This window comes from Natator depressus, chromosome 2 (genome assembly GCF_965152275.1).
Source record: "Natator depressus isolate rNatDep1 chromosome 2, rNatDep2.hap1, whole genome shotgun sequence".
Lineage (NCBI taxonomy): Eukaryota > Metazoa > Chordata > Testudines > Cheloniidae > Natator > Natator depressus.
Genome location: NC_134235.1, coordinates 235,044,369 through 235,057,130, shown reverse-complemented (window position 1 = coordinate 235,057,130; position 12,762 = coordinate 235,044,369).

The following is a 12,762-nucleotide window of genomic DNA, read 5'->3' as shown; positions in this document are numbered from 1 at the left end:
TAGTCATAAAGGTAAATTTGGCAAATTCTGTGGCCACAGAATCTCACAATATATCAGGCCCTGATTTTAAATGAATGTATAAGTGTCCAGAGCTGGGGACACTGTTTAGTATTAAAAGTAAATAAAAGGCCTAGAGGAGGTACAAGATAGCTGAGACAAGGATGCCATTAGGTGAATAGTTCTCCAAACACAAATTCAGAGGAACCCTTCCCATGCACATTCCCCAAAATCAAATCACCCTCAGTCTTCTTCTGTTGGTGCCTGCTTCATCTCCTCCACCTTGTCCACCTCTCTGGAAGAGCAGAAAGGCTCATTTCTTCTCCCCCCGTCCCACACTTCACCCCCAACTTCACCACTCTCTGTGTCCATTAATGGCTCTGTGGAGCAGAGGAGAACCTAATCAAGTAGCCTGGCATTACAGTGACATTTATTTTTGTTTCAGAGTAACAGCCGTGTTAGTCTGTATTCGCAAAAAGAAAAGGAGTACTTGTGGCACCTTAGAGACTAACCAATTTATCTGAGCATGAGCTACAGCTCACTTCATCGTACGCATACTGTGGAAGGTGTATAAAAAGATCTTCTACACTTTCCACAGTATGCATCCGATGAAGTGAGCTGTAGCTCATGAAAGCTTATGCTCAAATAAATTGGTTAGTCTCTAAGGTGCCACAAGTACTCATTTATTTTTGTGGCACTAGGAAAGTAGGCAACTCTGTATTCGGGTGTGTTTTTATTTGAGAAGAAGGGCAACCAAATAAACAGGATTTAAAAGAGCCACTAAATTTTTTCCCACCTCCATAGTAGCACTTCAGCAAGGGGGGTTGGAGATCTCAGGTTTTCCCATCCCCTTCTCTGCTACCTCTGTCTATAGGACTATCAGATCCAAGGAGTACAACCATGCTGGAAGCCAAATTTCTACTTCTCTCATCATTGGTAGAAGTAAAAGCTCCCTGCAGGGTTTCCTGTGCTTATACATCTCTCAAATACCAAGGGGCAGAGCAACACAATGGCAAGGTTTTCTGTGAGCCCATCCAGTTAGATGTTAGAACCCTGCATGAAACTGCTGAATAACTTCAGACTCCTTATGACAGGTGTGGCTTTTAACTCCCTAAAGCTACAAGGGAGGTGAAAGACTTTCTGGACAAAGGGAACTAGGGTCTGGTGTAGAAAGGTTTCTGCAGGGAAATTTTAGAAACAGCCAAGTTTGGGGGAAGAAGCTCAGAGTGAGGTCTACATTTGCTAGTGTTGTTTCAACTATCAGCAACAGCCAATTCCCAGGGAGAGAGAAATTTTGAATTATATATAACGTTCAGAGTAGGATGGGCACACCACTTGTTCACAAGAAGACATTACACTACTGAATGAGGATAGTTGTTTTTTTTTTTAAACAGTGAATCAGGTCAGATTGTGAGTATAACCAGACTTAGCTTCATATAAAGTTCACCAGATTTTGTATTATAACAAGTACTTTTCTTATTCTGTTCACTCTTACCTTGCTGCCTGAACTCCTGATAGGGAAGATACTTCAGCATTCTCAACAGGTTGTTTTCTCTCCAGTTTTGATAAAAATCTCTTTCTGGACTCTGGTATTTTTTCTTTCTGTAAAATTTTACACAGTAAAATTAAAATAATCGGAAATGTTCTGCAGCAAAGAACAGTATCAGGGCTTGTGTACAGGGCCTATTGCAGGCAGGCAGACAGTAGCAAGCTAACAAAACTGAAAACGGGAGTTTGAGTGGGATGTTGAAGGGGAATTTGTGTGTCTTTTTTTTTCTTCTTCTTCTTGACAGAAGCTTGCGGGGGAGGCTATGATAGCTATAGAGGTAGTGACACAAAGAATGGAAGAGAAACTGAAGATAACTGGATGTGGAAGCTGCAGGATGTATATTATTGGAGATGCAGCTAGAAACTATGACTGAGTTTGAGGGGGACTTGAGAGGGTGGTGGAGAAAAGGGGAGAGAAGGCTGAAGGGAAAACTCAAGACTTGCATGTATGCTGGACTAGAAAATTGTGAGGGTAGCAAGCTGGATGAAGAAAGAAGTCTGTGGAAGCATGTGACTACAAGAACAAGGCAGAGGAAAAGACCAGCTAGCAAAGGAGAAAGAGCTCAGGACAGGTTTGCTGAGTTGGAAAATAAAGAGGACAGGCAGGCAGTAACAGAAGATGAGAGCAAGGAAGAAAAGAGCAGCCAGTCCTACAACAAAGCCAGATTTTGTAGCCCCAGGAAAATAGAAGATTACCTGCAGAAGTCTGAAACTGAGAACAGAAGACAAGAAGACTTGCAGCCAGAAAGAACAGAAGGAGGAAGGTCTGAGAGTTGCACCAATACCAGAAACAGGCAGATCTATGTGATTGGGGATTCCCTACCAAGAACAGTCAGGCCTGTCAGCTGAGCTGATCTGGAGAAGAGAAGATTGTGTTGTCTGCCTGGGGCTAAGATATTGGATATGGCTGAAAAGAATCCTAATGGGAGCGGAAAAGAATCAACTGATTGGCCTCCACATGGGAACAAATCATAGTGTTAGATCCTTGCAGGGATGCAACAAGGAACACTACATCAGGCTGGGGAAGTTGCTCAAACGAAGGGAAACTGAGGTTATCTTCAGTGGGATTCTACCTGTCCCTTCAGGATGACAGCAAAGGCATGACAAGATTATGATGATCAACTGATGGCTAAAGTAATGGTGGTATAAGGAGGGCTTTGGAATGTTCAACCACTGGGAGGCATTCACAGACAGAGGATTGTTCTCGTGGGATGGACTCCTGGGATGGAGGCTGGCACAACTGATTAAAAAAGCTTACAACTAAGAATTCAGCGGAGATGGTTGGGAGATACTCATGTAATCTCCACACCCAATTCTAATATTGAGTGGGAGGCAAGTCAAGTAAGAGTATACAGGAATGGGGAAAGGAACAACCGAGGGTAGGAGAATGGACAACAAGAAGAAAAACCATGCCACTGCCAAGGACAGTAACAATCAGGTAGGTAATACTGGCAATAAATGACTATATCTAATCTGGAGAGGAAGCTAGGTGAGGCTAAGCAGAAACAGCTAAAATGTCTGTACACCAAAGCACAGAGCCCATGTAACAAAATGGAAGAATTAGAGCTACTGGTGCAGGAAGTGAAATCAAATATTATAGGGATATTAGAAACAGGGTTGAATAGTAGTCATAACTGGAATACAGCTAGTGAAGGGTATGTGCTGTTGAAGGAAGAGAGAAATAAAGGTAAAGGTCGTGGTGTTGCATTGTATATTAATGATGAGGTAGACCAGAAAGAAATTAGAAGTGATGGAATAGAGAAAACTGAATCTGTTTGGGTTAAAATCACTTTAGGGGAAAATAGTAACAGAGATTCCACGGGGATAGTGGTTGGGGAGGTCTGCTACAGACCTGCAGAATCCAATTTGAATAGGGTAAAGACCACTTTAATATTTCTAATTAAATAAATACTACTGGGAAGTGTGCAATTATGGATTGTGCATAACTTCCCAGATATAGATTGGAGGACAAATTCTACTAATAATGGTAGGGCCCACATAATCCTGGATGTGATAGCAGTCAGATTTCTTCACCAAACAGTCATCCAACATACAAGAAGTGATGCCATTTTAGATTTAGTATTGGTAAGTAGTAGGGACATCACAGAAGAACTGATTATGGATAACCTTGATTCAAGTGATCATGAGTTAATTCAGTTTAAACTAAATGGAAAGATAAACAAAAATAAGTCTGCAACTAGGGACCTTGATTTCAAAAGGGCAAACCTTAAAAATTTAAGGGAATTAGTGAGGGAAGTGGACTGGATTGATGAACTCAAGGATCTGAATGTGGAGGAGGCTTAGAATTAGTTTCTGAAACTTTGATTTAAAGTATCTGGAGCCTGCATCCCAAGCAAGAGGGGAAATTTTGTAGAGAAGAATTGCAGACAAAACTGGGTGAACAAGCATCTCAAACAGGTTATTAAGAGAGACAGAAAGCCTATAAGGAATGGTGGAAGGGATAGATCAGCAAGGAAAGCTACCTCTTTAATGTCAAAGGGTAGGGGGAAAGCAAGAACTTGCAAAAGCCAAGCAGAGCTGTACCGTGCAAAAGAAATTAAAACCGATAATAAAAGGTTGTTTGAACGTATAAATAAAAAGGAAACTAGGAAAGAACAAGTGGGACTACTAAATACTGAGGACAAAGTTGAGATTAAAGATAATCTACATATGGCACAACGCCTAAATGAATATTTTGCCTCAATTTTCAGTAAGTGTAATGAGGAACTGGGGATAGTTGCAGGGTGGCTAAAGGGAACAAGGATACGGAAATAGAAATGATCATATCCGAGGTAAATGCTGAACTAAAACAGCTTAATGGAACCAAATCGGGGGCCCAGATAATCTCCATCCAACAATATTAAAGTAAGAGGAGGTTACTCACCCTGTGCAGTAACTGATGTTCTTTGAGATGAGTGTCCCTGTGGGTGCTCCACTTCAGGAGTAGGGGTCAAGGTCTGTCCCAGCACCTTTGATCAGAGATTTCTACAGCAGTACCCCTACGGGCCATGCACGCACTGTGCCTGCCTCATGAGCTGTCAGTGTTTGAATAGCGTGTGCACAGCCTGGGCTCCTCAGTTCCTCCTCTACAACGGATTGCGTTCCAGATTCTGAAGTAGAGGGGAGGAGTGCGGGTAGTGGAGCACCCACAGGGACACTCATCTCGAAGAACGTCAGTTACTGCACAGGGTGAGTAACCGCCTCTTCGAGAGAGAGAGATGTCCCTGTGGGTGCTCCACTTCAGGTGACTGAAAAGCAGTATCCCTTAGGAGGGTTGGGACTTCAGATCAGGTAAGAAGGCTGTTGAGAAGACAACTCTACCCATCCTGGTGTCAGATGCTGCTGTGTGCATGGGAGCATAGTGATTGGCGAAGGTAAGGTCCGATGCCCAGGTAGCTGCCTTGCATATGTCAGAAAGCGGGACATTATGAAAAAAGGCAGTGGAAGTGGGAGACAGCTGTAGCAGAGTGTGTCCTAATTGATGTAGGGGGTTGTATGTGCTTCAGTTGGTAGCAGAGACGTATGCAGTCTGCAATCCATTTGGAGAGTCTCTGGGTAGAGATAGCTTTTCCCTGTGATCGCTGAGTGGTAGAGACGAAAAGTTCAGGGGTTTTCCTAAACGGTTTTGTTCTATCCAGGTAAAAGGATAGTGCTCTGTGCACATCAAGAGTGTGCATTGCTGTTTCAAAAGCAATAGCATGGGGTTTTGGGGAAAATGTTGGTAGGTGTATTGGCTCATTGAGGTGAAAGGAAGAGTGCATCTTAGGCAGGAACTTCGGGCATGTGCGGAGTGTGACCTTATCACGGAAGAATGTGGTATATGGAGGTTCCGCCATGAGTGCTCCCATTTCTCCTACTCGTCTGGCAGATGTGACTGCTATCAGGAAGGTGGTCTTCATGGATAGGTGGCGAAGGGAGCAGGTAGCCATTGGCTTAAAGGGTTTATCCATCAGGGGTTTGAGGACTAGATGGAGGTCCCAAGGCACAGCAGGTGGTTTTACGTCTGGATATAATGTTTGGATGCCCTTCAGGAACCTTTTGGTTACTGGATGGGCAAAGACCGTAGTGGTGTCGATCTTATGGTGAAATGTGGTGATTGCCATGAGGTGGACCTTGAGGGAACTCGTGGAGAGACCTGGTGTTTTAAGGTCTAGCGGGTAATCCAGTATCAGTGGAAGTGGGGTGGAAACTGGGGAGGTTTGTTTGGCTGTACACCAAGATGTGAACCTCTTCCATTTATGTAAGTAAGTAGTGCACGTGGTACGTGTCCTCACTTGTTCTGAACATGCTAAATCCTCATTAGAGAACCATTGATTAGCAGGCCCTCAGGTGGAGTCGCTGTTTGTCGGGGTGAAATAGCTGGCCCCTGCATTGTGATAGGAGGTTGCTGAGGGGGGGAAGGGGAATTGGTGGCTTGACCAACATCTGCATGAGGAAGGGATACCATGGTTGTCTGGGCCAGGATGGGGCTATTAGAATGATGTTGGATCTGTCTGTTCTTATCTTCTGTATTACTCTGTTCAACAGAGGTACTGGTGGAAATGCATACACAAGTGTCCGTCCATGGGCGCATGAAGGAATCTGCTCAAGAGAGTTTCCCCAGGACGGCTCTGGAGCAGAATGTCGGGCACCTTTTGTTTATTGCCATGGCAAATAGATCTAGTTGAGGATAACCCCAGGTCTGGAAAATGTTGGATAGGATGGTGTCGTTGAGTTCTCACTCGTGCTGTATGGGGAAGGATCAACTGAGCTAGTCTGCGGTGGTGTTCTGAGAACCGGGCAGTTATGAGGCTGAGATCTGGATGTTGTGTTGAAGGCACCAATTCTATAGTTTTACCACCTCTGTGCAGAGGGAGTGTGACCGGGCTCCCCCTCATCTGTTCACATAGAACATGCATGCAACATTGTCTGTCATGATCCGAATTCTGTGGTTTTGGATAATGGGAAGAAAATGGATGCAGGCATTACGTACGGCTCAGAGCTCTAGCAGATTTATATGAAGCTTGGTTTCCATAGAGAACCAGAGGCCCTGAGTGGTGAGGTGATCCATGTGCGCTCCCCATCCTGTGAGGGATGCATCTGTAATGATGGTCCTTGAAGGGGGTTCTTGTCAGAAGGGAATCCCGGCACAGATGTTGATAGGAGAGGTCCACCAGAGGAGCGAGTCCTTGACTTTCGGAGGCATAGTTAGCAATTTGTTTAATCTGTGGATATTTGGTTTGTATACCGTGGCTAGCCACTCCTGAAGGCATCGCATGTACAGGCAGGCATTTGGGACCACGAATGTGGAAGCGGCCATGTGCCCTAACAGCTGCAGGAAATCTCGGACTGTAACCCACGGGCTGGCACGTATCTGGGTAATTAGGGTACCCATTGTGTGGAATCTGTCCTGGGGAAGAGAGGCAAGACCCATGGTGGAGTCGAGGTGTGCCCCGATGAAGTCAATTTTTTGGGTAGGTCATAAGGTAGATTTCTTTCTGTTTATTTGCAGACCCAGGATGTGGAAGCAGTGCACAGTTCAGAAGTCACTCGGATCGCCTCCAAGTGAGTGGGAGACTTGAGGAGACCATCGTCCAGGTAAGGAAAAATTAGGATCCCTTTCTTTCCAAGATGTGCTATTACGGCTGCTAGCACTTTTGAGGGGAGACTTGGGGCAGTGGAAAGGCCAAATATCAGGACCCTGTGTTGGCAGTGTTCCATTCCCATGGCAAATCTGAGAAAACGTTGATGGGCAGGGTGGATAGTGACATGGAAATATGCGTCTTGGAGGTCAAGGGTTGAAAACCAATCTCCCTGCTCCAGCGTCAGAATTTTTGTCGGTAGAGTAACCATCCGGAATTTCTATTTCTTGCCTAACTTGTTTAGATGTCGAAGGTCGAGGATAGGGCACTCTCCATTGTTTTTCTTTTCTGTCAAGAAGAAGTGGGAGTAAAACCCTTTCCCTCTGTGTTGAGCTGGTACCCTCTCTATTGCTCTTAGTTGTATGAGATGTTGTACCTCTTGACGCAGCAACTGTTCGTGAGAGGGGCCCTGAAGAGGGATGGGGTGGAAGGGTGGGATGGGGGGGTATGGAGAGGAAGGGGATGGCATAACCCAATCCGATAATTTCCAGGACCCATCTGTCCATAGTGATAGCTTCCCAATTGGCAAGGAAAGGGCACAGACGGTGTCCAAAGAAATGGATGGTTGAAATCAACAATGAAGAGGGTGGGAGGTTTTCTATACCCTCGACCAAGACTTCAAATTTGTTTGTTTCAGGCAGGAGGGTGGGTCGCCGTCGTTTGTGGAGGGGGACATCGTTGGGTTCTGGGTCTATGGCGTTGTTGTTGTTGCTTATCATATTGTCTGAAATGCTGATTTTGTGCAAAAGCATAGTAGTGTGGCCATTGGTATGGCTGATATCTGTACTGCCTCTTTTTTGTGGCAGGTGGCTGGATGCCTAAAGATCTGAGTGTGGCACATGATTCTTTCATGGAATGGAGGACCTCATTGGTTGTAGAGGCAAAGAACTTGTCCCCATCGAAGGGAAGATCCTCGACAGTGCTCTGTATCTCCTTGGGAAAGGAGGAAGAAGTAAACCATGAGGCATGGCCGTGGATCTGGTGGCTGCATCGAGGGCGGCTTGAAGAGCTGTGTGGGAGATAAATTGGCCCTCGGACACCACCGCTTTGAATTGTTGTCATTTGTCTTCCAACACATTATTAATAAATTGCATTACTTTAGCATAATTTTTGTGGTCATATTTTGCTAAGAGCACTGCATAATTCGCTACTTGAAATTCTAAAGTGGAAGATGAATACACTTTGTGACCAAAGGAGTCTAGTCTCTTGTTCTCCTTGTCAGACAGGGTAAATCGGAAAGGGTGGTGCTTATTTTTCTGGTTGGCTGCCTCAACCACTAGCGAATTGGGTGATGGGTGAGCAAACAGAAACTCCAGACCCTTGGACGGGACAAAATATTTGCGGCCCAGTCTCTTGCTAGTGGGGGTTATCATGGCTGGGGTCTGCCAGATAATTTTAGCTGGTTCCATGATGGCCACATTAATTGGTAGGGCTATTTTGGATGAGGTGCTAGCTTGTAATATGTCTGTGAGTTCATGGTGGGTTTCTGGTACCTCCTCCAGGGTAATCTTGAGTTCATCAGCTACCCTTTTAAATAATTCCTGAAAGTGAATGAGCTCATCAGTCATGGGAGGTGGTGGGGCACCATGGTCTCCTGCGGTGCTATCACTGTAGGATGGGGAGCGATGTCCTGTGCAGGTGGAGCAGCTACTTCAGGTCTTATCTGCCTATCCATGTAAGAAAGCATCGGGGAGCACCTGACAGCTTTTCTATGGGTGGCACAGTGAACACTCAATTGCGCCGTGGTATAGTTCCATGGTGTGATGGATTGGATCACAGAAACCCCCTGGGGGTTGCCACCTGATGTGCCAAGACTACTTCTGCTCCCGCTTTTTTGCCCTGTCAGCTTAGGATTTCAGTGCCCTGCCTGGTTTGAGCCAGACCCGTGAGCCTGCTGCAAACCCAGACCCAGGTCTGAACCACGTCCCCCAACAGCTGTAGGCTTAATTGAAAGCAACTTAAGAAGTATTCCTGCCTTTAACACTCAGATGCCCAACTCTCAATGGGGTCCAAACCTTAAATAAATTCATTTTACCCTGTATAAAGCTTATACAGGGTAAACTCATAAATTGTTTGCCCTCTATAACACTGATAGAGAGAGATGCACAGCTGTTTGCCCCCCCCCCCCACCCCCAAGTATTAATACATACTCTGGATTAATAAGTAAAAAGTGATTTTATTAAATACAGAAAGTAGGATTTAAGTGGTTCCAAGTAGTGAGTGACAGAGCGAATTACCAAGCAAAATAAAATAAAACACGCAAGTCTGTGTCTAATCAAACTGAATACAGATAAAACCTCACCAGTTCCAGTAAGCTTTCTTTTACAGGCTAGCCTCCTTCTAGTCTGGGTCCAGCAATCACTCATACCCCCTGTAGTTACTGTCCTTTGTTCCAGTTTCTTTCAGGTATCCTTGGGGGTGGAGAGGCTCTCTCTTTAGCCAGCTGAAGACAAAATGGAGGGGTCTCCCAGGGGTTCAAATAGACTTTCTCTTGTGGGTGGAGACCCCCTCCTCTCTCCTATGCAAAGTCCAGCTACAAAATGGAGTTTTGGAGTCACCTGGGCAAGTCACATGTCCATACATGACTGAGTTCCTTACCAGCCAAGCCACATTTCTGGGAAAGCCCAGATGTGGATTGGCATCTCCAAGTTCATCGTTGGCTTAAGGGCTTTTTGATTAGGCGCTTACTGAGAATAGTCTTTTCTCAGGACGCCGACCAACTGCTTCATTAAAACCTACTCAGAATCAAACAAGTATGCAGCCAGTATTCATAATTTCGAATACAAAAAATGACACATGCATACAAATAGGATTAATAGATTCAGTAGATCATAACCTTTACAGAGATGTGTTACATGGCACACGTAGCATAAAACTTATTCCAGTTATGTCATATTACCATAAAGCATTATGGGGTACAACGTCACACATGGACCCCAGTGTGGCATTGCCCAGGAAAGGGGGTAGGTGGTCCCATCCAGAGGTTGCCATACCAGTGTGGGTAGCCACTAGGATAGAAGGAGCACAGTATAGGGCACCTCCCACTTCTAGGTAAGTTAACCTGGGAGGAATATTGTAAGGAAAACATACGGTCATTGTCCTCTTCCTCCTCCTCCTCTTCTCCACTTGAGAGGCTTGGAGTGGGAGGGGAGTCCTGCAGATAGGGTGCTGAAGGTCCCGGTGATAGATCGGTGCTGAGAAGTGGAGATTGAGGGGTATGTGACACTCTTAAGTCTCCTGGATGTAAAAACTGAGCCGGTGCAGTGACTCCAGGTGCCGAATCATAAGGCAGGAGAGGAGTAAGGCGTTAACTGAAGTGGAGCTGGTGCCACTGCCATTGGTGCAGGCAGAGTCTGCGGAGGCATCTGCTGCACCGAAGTTTGCACTGGGGGTGCATACTGTGCCTCAGGAGTAGGTGTCCCAGACGAGGGCACTGTCAGGCAGGCAACATGAAGCAGCTCAGTGCCAGGAGCATCAGCTGTGGCGGGTGAGAAAGCAGCTCCGCAGGATCAAACGGCAGTGCCATGATCTCTGCTTGTGCTCTCGGCACCATGACAGCTCTTGGCGCCATGCTGTCAAAGGTTGCTGAGGGAAAGCTGTAGGAGGCGGGCAGCTGAAAGCCCTGAACCTCGGCATCAGGTAGCTGAGCAGCTGACCTGAGGTGCCTGCAGAGTTAAAAGTGCTGAGCCATGGAGCAGTGGGCACTTGTGAGGTGGAAGTCATTTAAGACTTCTTTGCTGTGGAGCAGCCCCTGAGGGGGGAGGAAGCTGGCCGTTTCTTTGTTTTACCTTTCTCCCTTGAGGGTTTTAAAGAGCTTTGCTGGTCAGGATCAGACATGGGAGTTTTCTAAGGGGAGCAGTTTCAGTCTTAGCTCCCTGTCCTTGCAGGTTCACGCTTTACGTTTATTACAGTGGACGCATTTTTGGGGTACATGAGACTTCCCCAAACAGCGTACATGCTGTGAATGACCATCCGAGATAAGGATGGCCTCGTTGCAGGAGGCACTTCTCTTGAAGCTAGGGGGAGCCGGGCATGTCCATAGCTGAGGGTTTTTTTGTTTTGTTTTGTTTTTTTTAAGTAGCTCTAAAAACTAAACTATTTTTTCTTAGTTTAGTCACAGTTACTATTTATCTAAATTAAACCGAGAAACAGAACTATCTGAGTAAATCTGAGAGGACTGCTGAAATCCGTCTCAAGCTAGGGATGGTAAAGAAGGAACTGAGGAGCCCGGGTTGTGCACGCACTATTCAAACACTGACAGCTCGTGAGGCAGGCACAGCACATGCATGGCCCATAGGGGTACGGCTGTAGAAATCTCCAATCAAAGGCACTGGGACACACCTTGACCCCTACGCCTGAAGTGGAGCACCCACAGGGACATCTCTCGAAGAAGAACTGGCAGATTAAATTGCAAGGACAATAGCAAGGATTTTTAATGAATCTGTAAGCTTGGGGGTCGTATCCTATAACTGGAGAATTGCAAATATAGTAACTATCTTTTAAAAAAAGGGGGAAAAGTGATCTGGGAAACTACATTAGTGTGACCTCAGTTGTATGCAAGGACTTACAACAAATTTTGAAAGAGTGAGTAATTAAATACAGAGGTAAACAGTAACAGGGATAATACATAACATGGTTTTGCAAAAGGCAAACCGTACCAGATCAACCTGATTGCTTTCTTTGAGAAGATAACTGATTTTATAGACAAAGGAAATGCTGTAGATCTAATCTAGCAGTATTTCAGTAAAGCATTTGATATAGTTCCACATGAGACATTATTAGTTAAATTGGAAAATATGAGAATTAATACAAGAATAAAAAGGTAGGTAAGGAACTGGTTAAGGGGGAGATTATAACAGATCATGCTGAAAGGTGAACTGTCAGGCCTGAGGTAGGTTACTGGTGGAGTTCATCAGCAATCATCTTGGGACCAATCTAATTTGTTTTCATTAATGACCTTGGCACAAAAAGTGGGAGTGTGCTAATAAAATATACAGATGACACAAAATTGGGAAATACTGCCAATATGGAGGAGGACTGGAATATCATAAAAGGAGATTTAGATGACCTTGAAAACTGGAGTAATAGAAATGGGATTAAATTTAATAATGCCAAGTGCAACCTCATGCATTTAGGGACTAACAAGAAGAATTTGTGCTATACACTGGAGACTTATCAGTAGGAAGCAACAGAGGAGGAGAAATACCTGGGATATTGGTCCATCATGGGATGACTATGAGCTGCCAATGTGGTGCAGCTGTGGAAAAGGCAAATACAATCCAGCAGCGATAATGAAGTGTTGTTACAATTGTACAAGGCACTGGTGAGACCTAACCAAGAATACTGTGTGCAATTCTGGTCTCCCATGTTTAGGGAAGATGATTCAAACTGGAACAGGTGCAGAGAAAGGCTGCTAATATGAGCAGAGTGTGACAGGGTCAGGCCAGATGGCTACAGGAGAGTGATTTTTTTGAAGCAGATGTATTAGCCCCACGTTAAGTAGGTCCCTTTTCCCTGGGTAAGGTAACAGGGAAGATTCCAGAACAATCGGGAACTTTCTGGAAGCAATTAAGGCAGACAGGCTGATTAGAACACC